The following is a 14,607-nucleotide window of genomic DNA, read 5'->3' on the forward strand; positions in this document are numbered from 1 at the left end:
ACAGTAATGCCACCGAGCTGAAATCTAAGACCTGCTACTTTAATTCATCTCCAGCATTCAATGTTTAATTTTTAGCCTCAGCCACCCACAGGGACTTTAACCCTTTCTGCTGTCTCATTTTAATCGGACGCTTTTTTGTTAAATGTTTAACTTAAATTGGGAGCCTCATAAATATTCCAAATCACTCGTCCTGTGTTTGATGAGGAAATGAGCCTCGTACCCGCCGTGATTCCCCAGGCAGGCGGCGAGGGGGGAAAAAAGCCCTACAACTTAACTCTTGGAAGTAGACCTGTGCGCCGCTCTGACAGCCTACATTAGCGAACGGCAAATTGTTTTAACAATGTGAGGGCCACCTTTGTGTCGAGATAATGATGATATCTCTTTTCTGTGGCGCTACATGCTACTGAGGTAATCACAAAGGTCTTTACAGTCATCACTGCCTCAGAGCACCTTTTATGGTCTAAAGGGAAAACAGCTTGTACTGAATATGAATCCACTGCTCTATCAGAGAATTTACCCAGAGAATAATGATCTGAAGCATGTTTGATATGTTTTAAGTTTATTAAAATCATACTATTCCTCAAGAACATGGACTGTTTAAAAAGATGGATGACATCACAGCTCCCCTAAAGTGAAGCCAAAACATTTGGAGCTCCTGTGAGAGGCTGCAGTCGAAGTCTTTAGCTCTTCCTCCTCCTAACAGATGGGCATTGTGTCAAACTAAAAAACATAAGATATACATGAAATGCTTTTTTGTTCACAAAATTGATTTTTGCTTCCATAGCTAGTTTTTGGGCTGATGTAAGTCTGAAAAAAAGCAATATACCAGTGTGAAGTGCTGTGACATGTGTTGTCAATACTGCAAGTGTGCTCATCAGCATCATTCACTGCATGCAATCTTATGTGATTTAAAAGGTGAAAAGGTGAGATACCTAGCTATGCAAACCAGACTGGCAGCATCTTTTTTAACAGGTTTACTCCTAACCTGACACACCAGATGGATGTGTTTCACACATCCATTTGGTAAACCACTCATAGACAGTGTTTGGGAAAGGGCAGAGCCTTTGAAAAAAAACTCGGAGTGTGACTTGATGATCGTGTCTGTTACATCTTTACGGGCCAATTTGCTGCTTGAAACTTGACCTGCCCTTGCTTAAAAAATCCTTCAGAGCATGGCGCACCCCACGCAGTGGTAATTTCGTCTGGCGCACCACCGTGCGCAGCCAGTTTGACAATTTGGTAGACCGGGCTGCGCCGAGATGGGTGTGGCGGCGCACCAGGGGGAGTTGTCTACAGATTCAGCTTGGCACAGTGACAATTTCGTGCCAAAACACTGCGCGGAAGGTGCGCTGAAAGCCCGCCAGCTCCAACCTGGTCTATTCTCGGCGCAGGCGTGTAGTGGTAATATGGCTGACAGGTGCACAGTGTGCACACATCACCAAAACCTCACAGGCAAGTTTCCAGAGTGTCAGGCACATTTCAATGCAATAAACAATCACAGCAACCACTATTGAATGTAATCGTCTGAACCAGCATATACATTTGTATCTATATAAACTGTCCTGTCACACCTGATGTCAGATCAAAGATGTTTGTCACGCGTAATTGAATCTCAACCTGATGGCAGCTGGGAGTGATGAAAACTAGCGAGTTCACATCTCTCAGCCAACCACAAACAGCCACGACATCCGGTACGGAGTATTTATTCGTCTTCTCTCATCTCATGAAATTCAAAAGAAAAGAAAAAAGAGAGAGACGCTCGTTGAATAAATGGAAGTCAGTCGCTGTCTTAAGGATTCACCTGTGATTGTCCATATTTCTCTATTTTAATCTTTATTCTTAACGTGATCTAAAAAGATGGAGTACATTATTGCAAGGGGGGTGAGGAGGAGATACAGGGAGAGAATATATCACCAAAGGTTCTCCTGTTTGGCGATGACAGAGCAGGAATGCAGGTGGATCACAAGCATGATGCCTGGATTAGCCTGCTGCTGTGTTTAATGTAATTGTCACTTCATTTTGTACTCCTATTCATGACACAGGAACAGATTACATCTGTCCCGTGAGGTGGTCCACACGGTGACGCGCATCGTGGCCTCTGATGCACAGCCTGGTGGCCACTGTGTGCCTTCTTTGCTCTGACAGCCTTTTTTTGGCCCTTCTCTTTACATCATTGAACCGTTTTTTACATTGGGCAGCGGTTCTCAGAATATCTGAGCAAACTTGATTGACAATATTAGTAACTTCCTCCCAGGCAGTTTTTGCATCATCAGCCCTTGGAGGTCTGTTAGCATTACCATATATTCTGGTACTGCGAGCTTGGACCTCCCGGACCAGCACATCAGTTTCCTCCTGGAAGAAGTTTGGCCACCTGGAGCTGCTGCTGCTGCTGTCTTCGTCCATGGTGGTGGTGAGGTGAAATTGGCACTGCGCCTTGCTCGCAGCGCATTTAAAGGCGAGGAGAAGCGTTCATTTGATTGGTGAAGATTACACTCGGCTGTGTTAAACCCACTCACGCCTTCTCTCCTCCCTCTTTGCCACTTGCGCCGGTGGGAGGGACGGATGCATGGGTGCGCTGCGCCACGCCGGACTGCGCCTTGCACAAAAATTGCAAAATGCCCTGGACACACCCCGTTGGCGCGGCGTAGGCACGGCGCAGGGCAGGTGCACTGCGCCTGCGCCTGGTCTACGAAAATAGAGCCCCATGTGTTTAACACAGACATGCTCAGGACAGCAAGGATGGGAAGGGTCAGCTGCCTGATACGGGAACAGCACCTGCGCTTTTACAGGCACCTGGTGTGCTTCTTCGAGGTTGATCTGCATAGTGGACCTGGTGAGCTGGTCTAGATGCCAGGGGTGGCAGTGTGCAATGTGGAAGGGGCAGCTAGGAGATTAGGGGAGATAGGGCATGGTAGAAAACAAGACGTCAGCACTCAAAAATGTATGTTTCGACTCGTGGTCTTCTTCGGTGTTGTCACTGAGGAAGACCACGAGTCAATTCGCATCCGTTGTGCCTTGCCTCAATAAAACTACCTAAAAGGTCATTTTTGAGTGCTGACTTCTCGTCCGTCATGCACCGTAAGGAGTTTATTGTTTGGAGGGTGCTCCTTTTTTCGCTTTCCCTGAGATAGGGCATGGGCCTGGCACAGGCCTGGACGATGGCTGTCAGGAGGCCCAAGCAGGTTAATGTGGCGAAGTGCCAAACCAGCACATACTCCCATACCTAACCTGACCTGGGTGTCTTATCAGTACAAACTGAGTATTTCTTCCTCAATCTCCACCTGTGCAGTAGAAGTAGCCGAAATCTACAGGTAACTGGATAGAGAGCACTGCAGCAAAAGACCGGACTGACTCGCAGACACAGAACAGGTAATCCCCTGGGGCGCTACATTCAAGAGAAGCGCTGCCTCAAACCCCAAGTGTTTTGTAAAAGCCCTGTAGACAATGCTCCCTGCAGTGTGCTTTATTTAACTTCCTGCATTTCTTCGTGCTAATTACGCGAGGACTGTCACTCTGTACAGCAGGGAAATGACAGAGCGCTCCAAAAGAGGAGGAATTCTCATTATCCAGAAAGAGATGAGTAATAAATCTCATATAGATTTTCTACAGAGCTCACATAATAGGTAACCTGTGGCATACCCAGCCCTAGCATGCTGACTTGCTGACCGTGGTCTGTGCTTTACAACTATCAATGAAGGCTCAGAGCATAACACAATGAAAAGCATCACACAGGGAACAGTTTAAACCTCAAAAAATGGACTGCGTCTAACATACTGCTTAGGGATGTACAATATAGGATATAGCTGATATTTCCAAATTTATTTTAACCAATACTGATATCAATACCAATATATAAATGTAGTGTAAGTCTTTGAAACTCTTTAGAGTTGAAGGATGATACTCTGATAAGTCGATAGTGTGCATCTGTAACACTGCTGCAACTTCTACTGCAGATTTTACCGTACTTGATGCTCTAAAAAGAAGGTATAATGCCATGATTCATAGCTCTGATGTCAAACGAGGCTCCTGTGTCCCGATGTGCACTTGAAACAGTGCTCAGAGTATGGGTTTGAAAATGACGCAATGATCTGTTCTTTAATGGATGCATACCAACAGGATTTTTGCTGTTTTACCATGAAGTTACATGTGTGTTTGGATAGATAAAGGGGTAGGACATCAAAGCTGTGTTAAAATCTTCCTGGCATCACACTATATCATCAGCACAATTGCAGGGGTATTTTGGCTTCACTTTTGTACAATAAGAGAATGTAGAGATGCATCAATGCCTACAATGAACTAGTGATGGAAGAGAACAGACATGGTTAATATCATGACTCCCTGGCAAGGTCTGACCTTTGACTTCTGAAAGAGTCATTTAGGCCGAGGCCTGTTTCAGACTTTCTCTCTTTCTGTCCGTCTTTCCCTCCCGTGGCTCTGTGGTCATTAATCTTCCATACAGGTGCTGAAGACTCCTGACCCTCTGCTCCACTTCCTCTATTAGCGCCATGACAGCTCCACTATAAGGTTCATATACCCAACCAGATTTCCCTCCCTCTTCTCCAACACTACTCCAATCGATCCAACAGCTGAAATCCATGGCTCCCTGTTCACTCCTAAAGTTCAGTTACACCTGTTTTAGTTCAATCATTCAGTCATAACACTGAAAAGAGATTCAGATCAAAAAGTTTGTCTACATCGTTGTCTTAAGCTAACACCTTACCAGTAGACATGCACTGACAGATCCCTCTGATGGCCAATATTTTTGACGCTCACAACTAAAAACACATAAATTGTTTCACACAGTGTGCAACTTCAAAAAACAAACACTAATAGATAGCCACAAAGCCACAAGCTTACATGTTATTTTAGACATGAGATGCCAAGAGTACCTTTCCTCCAGACATACTGTAGGATAAGCACAGATACTCACTCCTCTATGTCACCTCTCTTCTCAAGGCAGATCCACCCATCTGTGCTGCCCATATATGAGCACTCCCACGGTTGCTTTTACAGGCTGGAAGAGCATAGTATGTTCAAATATTATCTAATCAATGTTCTGGTAATGTATTTGGTTTTGGTGGGACACTTCCATGCCTTGACTTTAAAACTTTAAAATTTTTGATCTGCTGTGAAATGTACTGGGTCTGGGGTATGCTCCCTCAGGAGAAAAATGTGGACATTTTTGACTCAATCTTGTGCACTTTGAGAGAAAAATTGAGAGGCTGTATCTCTGAAAATTTGGTTCTCCTAGTGGAAAAATGAAATCAGACTAATACTGATAATATTTTGATTGGCTGGGGTCAATTTTTTATCTTTTTCTAGGTCTGACCTGAGGATAAATATACTGGCCGATGCAGATCATCTTTCCTTAAAAAATTAAAAGAGATTGTTATTTTATCCCGTCTTTAATCATTTTTTATTTTTATGGTCATAATAAAAAATTGACGGTCTATCAGCATTTTATTTGAAAAAAAAAAAGAGCAGCAGGTCACATGATCATCTCTGGTTTGAACTGAAAACTAATCTCCACTAAAAAGTTGTGTTGCAGTCTTTATTTCCTGTATTCTTGATCATTTTAATCCCATATTTTTTTCTGGAGTTGTTATTTTTAGTTTGTTAGCCTAAGTAAAACAAAATCTATTGAAATTATAAGTACATTCAAACTCTGTTAAGTTTACTTTCTAGAGAGGATTAATTGATCAGTATTAACACTCTAGTTTGATCTAAATAATCCAATCAAAGAAAAGAGAAGTTACTAACAGAACTGAACTCTCTAACCTGACTGCTCCTCCTTCTCTCTGCCTCAGTCAGTAAATAATATTTGTGGGTGCAAACGTGGGGATTAAAGCTCAGTCTTCTAAATCACACGTTCACACACTGTCAAGTCAGACCAGGAAATAGTCAGAAAAAAATCAGCCAATCAAAAGGTAGTTGGTGCATCTTTACTTACAGTACCAGCATTTTAAGTGCAAGTTACAGAAAAGTTCATGTGAGGGAGGGAAAAACAATTCAGATATTAAGTTTTTGATTATATTCACTTCTCTTTAAATTGAACCAACTATAAAAATAGGTACAATGTTCAGGTGAATGCAGTAATTTCCTGTGCTGTTTCCATAGTCTGTTTCAGTTAATAAATGTTTGGCAAACATCTAAAGTCATGGTACTGAAAGTGACTTACAGTGAATGCCCTACAAGGCAAAGTCCTTCTGGAGGTCTTAGAAGAATTTTTGTGTTGTCTGTGCAGCAAAGGACCTCCTTAGGACAGTAAAAAAATTATTTAATTGTATATTAAATCTGTGTACGATTATATCATGATTTCCAGTATCCTAATATTTCTAAAATCTTTATGTTCCCTTCATCTAAAAACTTGAGCCATAAAGATAGTGGAGTGGAGTGTAAGTAGCAGGGTACACAGTGGGAAAAGTCAAGTAGGTGAAGTATAAAAGGCCACTCACAGAGAAGAGGTTACACGAACAAGCATTTTACATACAGTCCTCATTCACAACACTCACAGATTTACATAAACACATGTATATAGATTTTTACATCACATCACATTAACATGAGCTGCCGGTTATCTCTACACATAGAGCGCCTCTGTGCATCCTCATCCTCAGGCTGCCATACGCCCAGGCCAGAGGCAAAGGAAACACAAATGTCAGTCAGGAGAGAAGGAAAGGTTAGACAGAAACTACAAGCCCGATACTGTTAATTTGCTCCCTGGAGTCTCAAACTCATCCAGCAGAGAGATCTGCCGTGGCTAACTCAGGAGATATATCCAAAATACCAACTCCACCATCGGTCTGCTGCCACAGACAACAGACACGTTTATAAAAGAGACTAACTTTGAATCATGACCAGTTATTAAACAAATTACTAGCACATTTAGTGTTCTTATGACGTTTTAAGAAAAATCCTGATTAGAATAATGTAATACATATATTAAGCAGTAAACATTTTTGTCTAGACTCTGCATTCATAATCCCTCATACTTCATAGCAACTATTCAACAGAAGAATCTGAGAAACTGTTTCCCAACCTTTTAGCCTGGCCCTCCAAATTAATGTGTACAAGGAAGCGTTCAGCACTGGACGATGACATATTTAGACTATACGGAAATAATCTAACACACAAAATCCTGATTTGGATACTTAGAACTGCACATAAGTATCCAAACAGAATATAATTAACATTTATAACCATTTTATAATCAATAATACTCTGTAGTATGCATGACTTTATGATCCTTAACTAAAGTGAAACAGAAGATCTGGGTTTGCTGATATAATAACATTTCACAATAGGAACAGTAGTTGATGGTGTTTCATTTTGCTTTAACTTGACTAAAACATGGCTCTCTTTTGTTTGGGGTCCCATGTGACAGTGATGCAACAAGCAAAACATATGTTTATTGATGACTGACATGTTTACGTGTCTTTATTAGAGTCGTAGCAGTGTTGTTCGCGGCTACAGAAGCATCTCAATACTGTTGTGGAAACAAGAATCAAACGATAGGTCTTCAGGGCAAAAAGTGTTAATTTTTAGTGGAGTAGAGAAAAGGGAAGTGGGAACTTAAGTTACTATCAGCCCCTGCATTCCCATAATCCTTTGTGCCCCACTTGCTGGCTTGATATAAAAGCATGAAAATGGATGCTAAGAGTTGCAAGGGAGATTGTGGAAGCTCCAGTGACTTTTAAATCTCACATGTGGAACTATATGGTTTAAGAAAAGTGAAAAAGTAACAGACAAACTAAAAACTATGCAAACACTGTCAGACTGCAGTGACACACTTGATGGGGAATACCACTCATACAAGATACTGAAAGTGTGTTTAATGAATGCTGACATCACTTTTTTCCCTTTACTTTTTTGGTACTGTGGACTTATTATTGAGGTAAAATCTGTTGAAAATTTGTTCAGCTTTATAGGCATAATACGACTTGTGTTAAACTTTTCAGATCTTTTTTGTTCACCTAAAGGAACTTATTTTTCTTCAAGGAAACGTATGAGGTGGCCTAACAGTAAGGTCCATGTATGAAAGCAAGTCTTCCAAGCAAGGTTTGAATCCAACCTGTATATCCTCTCCCACAAGTCAGTCGTTCCCTGCTTTCACTCCCAAATTTCCTACACAATCCAGTGTCCTGTCCTCTCCAAATGAGGGGAAAAAGCCCATCGAATAAATCTTAAAAAGGTAAAGGTTAAAAAACAAACCCATCATAAGAAGTTAAAAGGAGGAAAGCTGAAAATGATGTGCTGGAGACCAGACACCAGTGTAAAGATCTTTAAACAAGAACCAGTTCAAGATCGCTCATTGCACATGTGATGAATAACAACATGAATCTATTGCATAGCATTTGAGGTTTGATTTTGATGTGATTGGCTGTAGCTTTCTGTGTGATTTAGCTGCTGTAAATGTCAGACGGAGGTGGACGCTGCTGATTTTACAAGCTGCCTGAAGTTTCCTGACGGCACATTAAAATTTCTATCATCATGCTTGGGATGATTTTATGATGGATAAGTAAAAATATTGCTTTTTTGTCTGTTTTTGCATATAGCATCAGTGTTCACATCATTAAATGTATTATTTTTTTAAGCTGTATGGAGGGTTTTCGTAAACCCGCTAATATGTGAGTTTAAATTTGCATGGGCAACTGACTCACATGCACGTTTAAATGTACCATAACACATAACTTTAGAGGATACCTTGGGTCAAACTGTCATTCACTCCATGCTGGATGTCCTTCTGAGGGTGGATGTGGTGTGAACGTGGTGTGTGTGAGGGGTGTGTGTATTCCTGGTGGTCCCATCCAGACGGTGTGTCTGACTTTCAACACGTCTCTCCTCCTCGTCTCACTGAGGTCACCTCGTTGGTATCGCTAGCGCAGCAGTCACATTGTGCTTCAATGCAGACAGATTGCTTATAATAACCGTCAGAGACCTTTCATTTTTCCCTGTCAGCGATTTGGAGGATAATTTTGGCACCCTTTAAGGATTCAGCTCCCCTAATAAGAGGATAAAAATAAACAAGCTAGTTGGTGAGGCACTATATTGGGATGGATTAATCCCATTTACAAGTCTGAACGCACTCCGGCCAATAAAATCAAACCCCTGCAACATTGTTATACGTGGCAATTTTCACCATTTCTAAAAGGAGAAATGACTGAGTGCTAGGCTTTCAGACTGCCAGGGTTTACTAAACGGATGAAACGTCACTTTCCAAATTACATTACTAAAGACCTACAGTGGAAAAATGCTCAGTCAATTCATGTACCATAACAAATATTAGCTACATTTATTTTTGGTGCAGCTATTGACCACTTTGGCAACAGATTGCATTATAAGTCTATTTTCATTTGGGATATAGCTGTTTAAAAACAGGTTTGAGACCCTGCAGAAGTAGAGCCTATTGATTCCTGTGGTGAGGAGCAGATGTGATGGAGCTTAACCACACATTTTCTGAGCCAAAAGTGATCAGAAATAAGCCTGACAACTGCAGCATACACACACTTTGATGGTACATGTCATTTTTCTTTTTATTAACATTTATTAAAAGTATAGTGAAAATGTGGTCTGGCTATGACAAGCAGATATTAAAAGACATAAAGCAAAGCAAACAGATTAGGTAAATTAATCAGTTTGAGAAGAAAATGGTACAAAAAAAGTGATGTATGAAAATAGAATACAAAGTATTATCAAGGTGAGATAGAAGCAGTCGGCTGAATTAATCAACAGAGGCTGAAGGACAGAGGTTGAAGGAGTAAACTAATGTCGCTTCTGCCTTGAGTGAGACAGACATTTAAAAACATAGCCAGAGATCAATACACACAAGGCTATCTCTGCAGATAAGATCTATCCATTACTGTTTTCAAAGTTGGACACACTTAATTCTGCTTTCTGACTAAAATAAGTCACATATCAACACCTCTGTGGAAGGAAAATGTTTTGGTCAAAGGGAAAACATGACAACCCTTTTGATAAGTATGAATATTAGACCTGTATAATAAGACTGTGATGCAATGTTATTATTATTACAATTTGCTGGTGTTAAATCTAGATAATTCAATTTTTGAAATATGGCACTCTGAACAAATTTCCCAACTGAAGTGACTCACTGTGTCCCTATTTCGTGACTCCTCATGGTGGCTCTTGTGATATAAATGAGGGTAATGTGCAGCAGACAGGCCTCCTGGCAGCCCTATGAGACCGGAGATGGCTGCGTGCAGTCTGTTCTGGATTGTCTGGGCAGAGAGCCGTCAGCCATATCATCCTGCAAATCTGTAGAAGACAGCCTACGGTACCTAAGTGCTGACAGGGTGAGGAAACTGTTTTCTTGGAGTGTCATCTTCTTGGGACGCAGACTTTGCGGCCTGTCTCTGACATTCATCGTTATATAGAGCTTGGCCTTCAGTTTGGAGATGGTACTAGGGCTCACTCCAAACAATACCGCAACTTGGTTTTGCGGAACACCAGCTTGAAGTTGCCCTATCGCACGGGCTCTATCCAGATCAGTCAAACATGGCATGCCGATTCTTGGAACAGACACCTACTGACCACTGGCAGCACCTGGGGGTACCAGAAGCTCAAAACAAGAGTCAATAGCAACAGCAAAATAAGCTGTTTTGCATTGGCAAATTTTTCATGGGTGCAACACACATACTCAGCTCTGCTGCTTATCCCGCAAATGCATGTTCCTTACAAATGTGGCATCATTTAAAAGGGTAAAAACTTTAAAATATACCATTTTTTCTCCTGGGTGACCAAGCCCCTGGATCTCCAAGAAGTTCTAAGTGTGCATGATCAGTGTGGGACGACCTCTGCCTCAATTTGACCCAAGAAAAATCCTGTATTGCATACTAAACTTAAGTAATATAGACTTCAGGAACGGTCCTTATGCCCAAATTCACATCATACATGCAAGTTCACCTAGAATTAAAAACAAGTTCAATATCAACCAACAATGGCTGACTTACACAGTAAAAATAACAGGATATACCATGTGTTTCATGTCAAAGACCAGTGTTAGGGTTAAATGAGTGTCAGTGTTAACTGGTGACTATATGCCGAGTGCATCTGGGTTGATTACAGATATTAAAACTAAAAAAAGTCTTGTTTTCATTAAATTCCCTTGGATACCTTAGATATAACAGAAACACTGTGACAACTGCTGACACTTTCAGTTGAAAAATCACCAGTTAACATGATCACAGATGAAAACATGACACTTCTTCTCCCACAGCATCATTTACAATGGTTTTAGATTTATGATCTTTTTTTTTCATTGCAAAATATTTTGCAGTTTAAGCACAAATTTCGTTTTATTTTGTTATGAATGTAATTATTTGATAACAATGCAACAAATCTGCTAAAAACATTATTTTGAGCACATTTTTTTAAGCTTTTTAATATCCAAAAATAATTCCCACAACTCTTGAAACCAATCCGTGGAGGTTTCCATAGTGAAATAGTGGTCTCAACCGGACTTTGGATCAACCTAACAGCCGGCCCACTAAGTGCTACATCCTGTCAGCCTGCTAGCTAGCATTCTGGTTGACAGAAATAGAGCCTCTGCCTGCTGAGCTATCTGTCAATCAAATGAGATGCGCCAATCAGCTTTCATCCTAAATATAATCCAAACGATCATGATACAAAAAAATATTAACCCCCCCGTACAGTGGGAGCACAATAAGACACTAGGTAATGAGACATGTTTGGTGTTTTGAACCCGGCTGTAAACCAGTTTATTTCTAGTGTCAAAACCGGCTGTTTAACATGTGTGCAGACGGGACTTCCGGTGTTCCTGCAGCCAGCCTCAAGTGGACACTCGCGGTATAGCAATTTTTTGCACTTCTGTATTGGCTTCATTTTTCAGGACCGGAGGTTGCCGCTTGTGCACAGCAGACTGGAGCTGATGTTGAAATTATCACTGAAAATGCTGAAAATAGGAATCTCTAGTGTTGTATTGTCTTGTATTATATTGTATCGTGACTCTACATGTCGTACAGTATTGTCTTGTATTGTCTCACATCCCATCCCTGTAATGCAATAATAAAATATATCCTACTGTATGGATCAATAATTCCAAAATGCAAACTAAAAGACATTAATTTCAGCGCACCACCAGCTCAAGAAAACGAACTAGAAATGTGTGACATTAACTCCAGACCTCTATTTATCCCATTTCCTATACCATTTTTATGTAGCTAATATTTCTAATTTACCACCGTCCAGGAAAAGTGACACAAGAAGCCATAAATTCCCTTCTAATTCCAAATAATTCCGATTACATGGACGAGTAGTTTTCAATCAGAAAGATAATCTGGATGATAGATGGTGGGATAATTGGCTGTCTCTGCCACGTAAATATTGTGTCGTTCTATTAATCTTGCCGAATGAAGTGTCAAGCTGTCACTCATTCGTCAAACTGAATTAGGAAATATAACGAATAAATAAATGCAGGCGGGTGGCAGTGGCTGTGTGTGCATGTGTGTGTGTTTCTGTATCTTTGAGTGTGTGTTTGAGAAAAAGAGAGAGGGAGAGATAAGATGAGATGAGAGCCGATGAGGTGGCCCTGAGTCAAAGTGAGAGCCGGGAAAAGGAGACTTAGCGAGATGGAGGGCTGGTTGCTTGTGCTTAAGAAGTATAGAGGTGTGTGACACTGAAAAAAAGCCATGAAAGAGAAAAGTGATAAATGCTGAAGTCCATCTGAAGTATTAAAAAATCCCAAAACACACTTGGACTGCCCAATTAATTGCAACGTCACAATTTTTGGGATAGAGCTTTCACAATCAACACAGTGCAGAAGACTGAATATACTGCAATATAAAAGAAATGTTCTAAGTAAACAAGCAAAGTTTCCTCACCTAGTTTACTTACTTTAACCTTTTAGAGGAGGACCTGGGCATGACTGCCATGCTTTCACAGCAATTTAGTGCATTCAGACCAAACTAAGGCTGGCAAACAGCTACCATTAGAATTACTTGTGATTCAAACTGCAGCAGTTAATATACCTCCATAAGGTGTGCAACTGCCAGATAGGGAAAGTACACTGGTGGGTCAAGATGCTGGGGTGGATTTTGTGGTAATTAAAGTGGTAGAAATTGTATTCTTTAATGGTGTAGTTGCATGTTTTGAAATAAAGGTTAGATTAAAGAGCTAGTTGAGTGTATGGGGATCAAATTGATGCATAAAATAAAAATCAATAAATAGGGATTATCAATCCACTCTTGAGCCTAACTCTGTTCCTCTCCCCATATCTCATGTATCACTTCAGCTGTCCCGTAAAAAATAAAGCAAAATCCTCAAAATTAAAAAAACAAATAAACAAACAAACAAAAAAACAATAAAGACAGCGAGGAGTGTCTGCCATGTGATATAAATCCTGCATAACTCAGTTTTTAGTTGAGGTTCAAAAGGCTAATTGATTGTACTGTAGGATTAAAATGAACATTGGAAAAACAAAGATTGGGGTTAATTTTACTGAGAAAAGGAGGCCTGATTTTGTTTTATGTTTAAAAGATGAGGTAAAGAGTACTACAGTGCCAATAAAAAGGATTCACCCCTTTGATGTTTTACCCTTGCTTTGACAGCCACTCCAGAATATTCCCCTGGTTGTCCTTTAACCATTTTTATGAAAGTTTTGCTGTGCGCTTCTCATCATTGTCTTGATGGAAAATAAAACCACCATATTTTTGGTCACATCAGACCAAAGAACTTTCTCCCATTTGACCATGGAGTCTCCCACATGCTTTTTGGCTTGTGGCATGATTTCCAGTCTGAGTTTTCATCAACAGTGGTTTTTTCCTTGACACTCTCCCATAAAGCTTTGACTGGTGAAGAACCTGGGCAACAGTTATTGTATGCAGAGTCTCTCCCATCTCAGCTGCTGAAGCTTGTAGCGCCTTCAGAGTAGTCATAGGTGTCTTGGTGGGCCCTCTCTTCAGTCTTCTTCTTGCACAGTCACTCAGTTTATGAGGACGGCCTGATCTAGACGGATTTACACATGTGCCATATTCCCTCTATTTCTTGATGATGGATTGTACTGATTTCTGGGGGATGTTCAGTGCCTTGGAATGCTTTTTGTATCCATCCCTGTCTTGTACTTTTCAATAAACTTTTCTCTGAGATGCTTGGAGTGTTCTTTTGTCTTCATGGAGCAATGATAGCCAGGAATACTGATTAATCAGTGAATGGACCTTCCAAACACAGGTCTGTTTATACTACGGTCACTTGAGACATAAATACTGCACTCAGGTGATCCCCATTTCACTAAATGTGAGACTACTAGGACCAATTGGCTGAACATCTGTTTAACTAGGTCAGTCACTTTAAAGGGTGAGTATTTATGCAATCACTGATTTTATTTTACATCTTTATCTTATTTTTTATTAAACTGACATTATTTCATAGAAATCTGTTTTCACTTTGACATTAAAGAGTTTTTTATTTTGTTTTGTTTTTTCAAAAAAGCAAAATTACACTGACCATGGTTAAATAATAAAATTAATAAAAGGTTAAAACATCCATGGGATAGGTACTGTAAGTTATACCATCTTTAAAGTACAAAATCATTCAGCTCATTGTCATTGTGGACGTTTGTGCTAAGTTTGG

Source organism: Cheilinus undulatus, linkage group 18 (assembly GCF_018320785.1).
Source record: "Cheilinus undulatus linkage group 18, ASM1832078v1, whole genome shotgun sequence".
Classification (NCBI taxonomy): domain Eukaryota; kingdom Metazoa; phylum Chordata; class Actinopteri; order Labriformes; family Labridae; genus Cheilinus; species Cheilinus undulatus.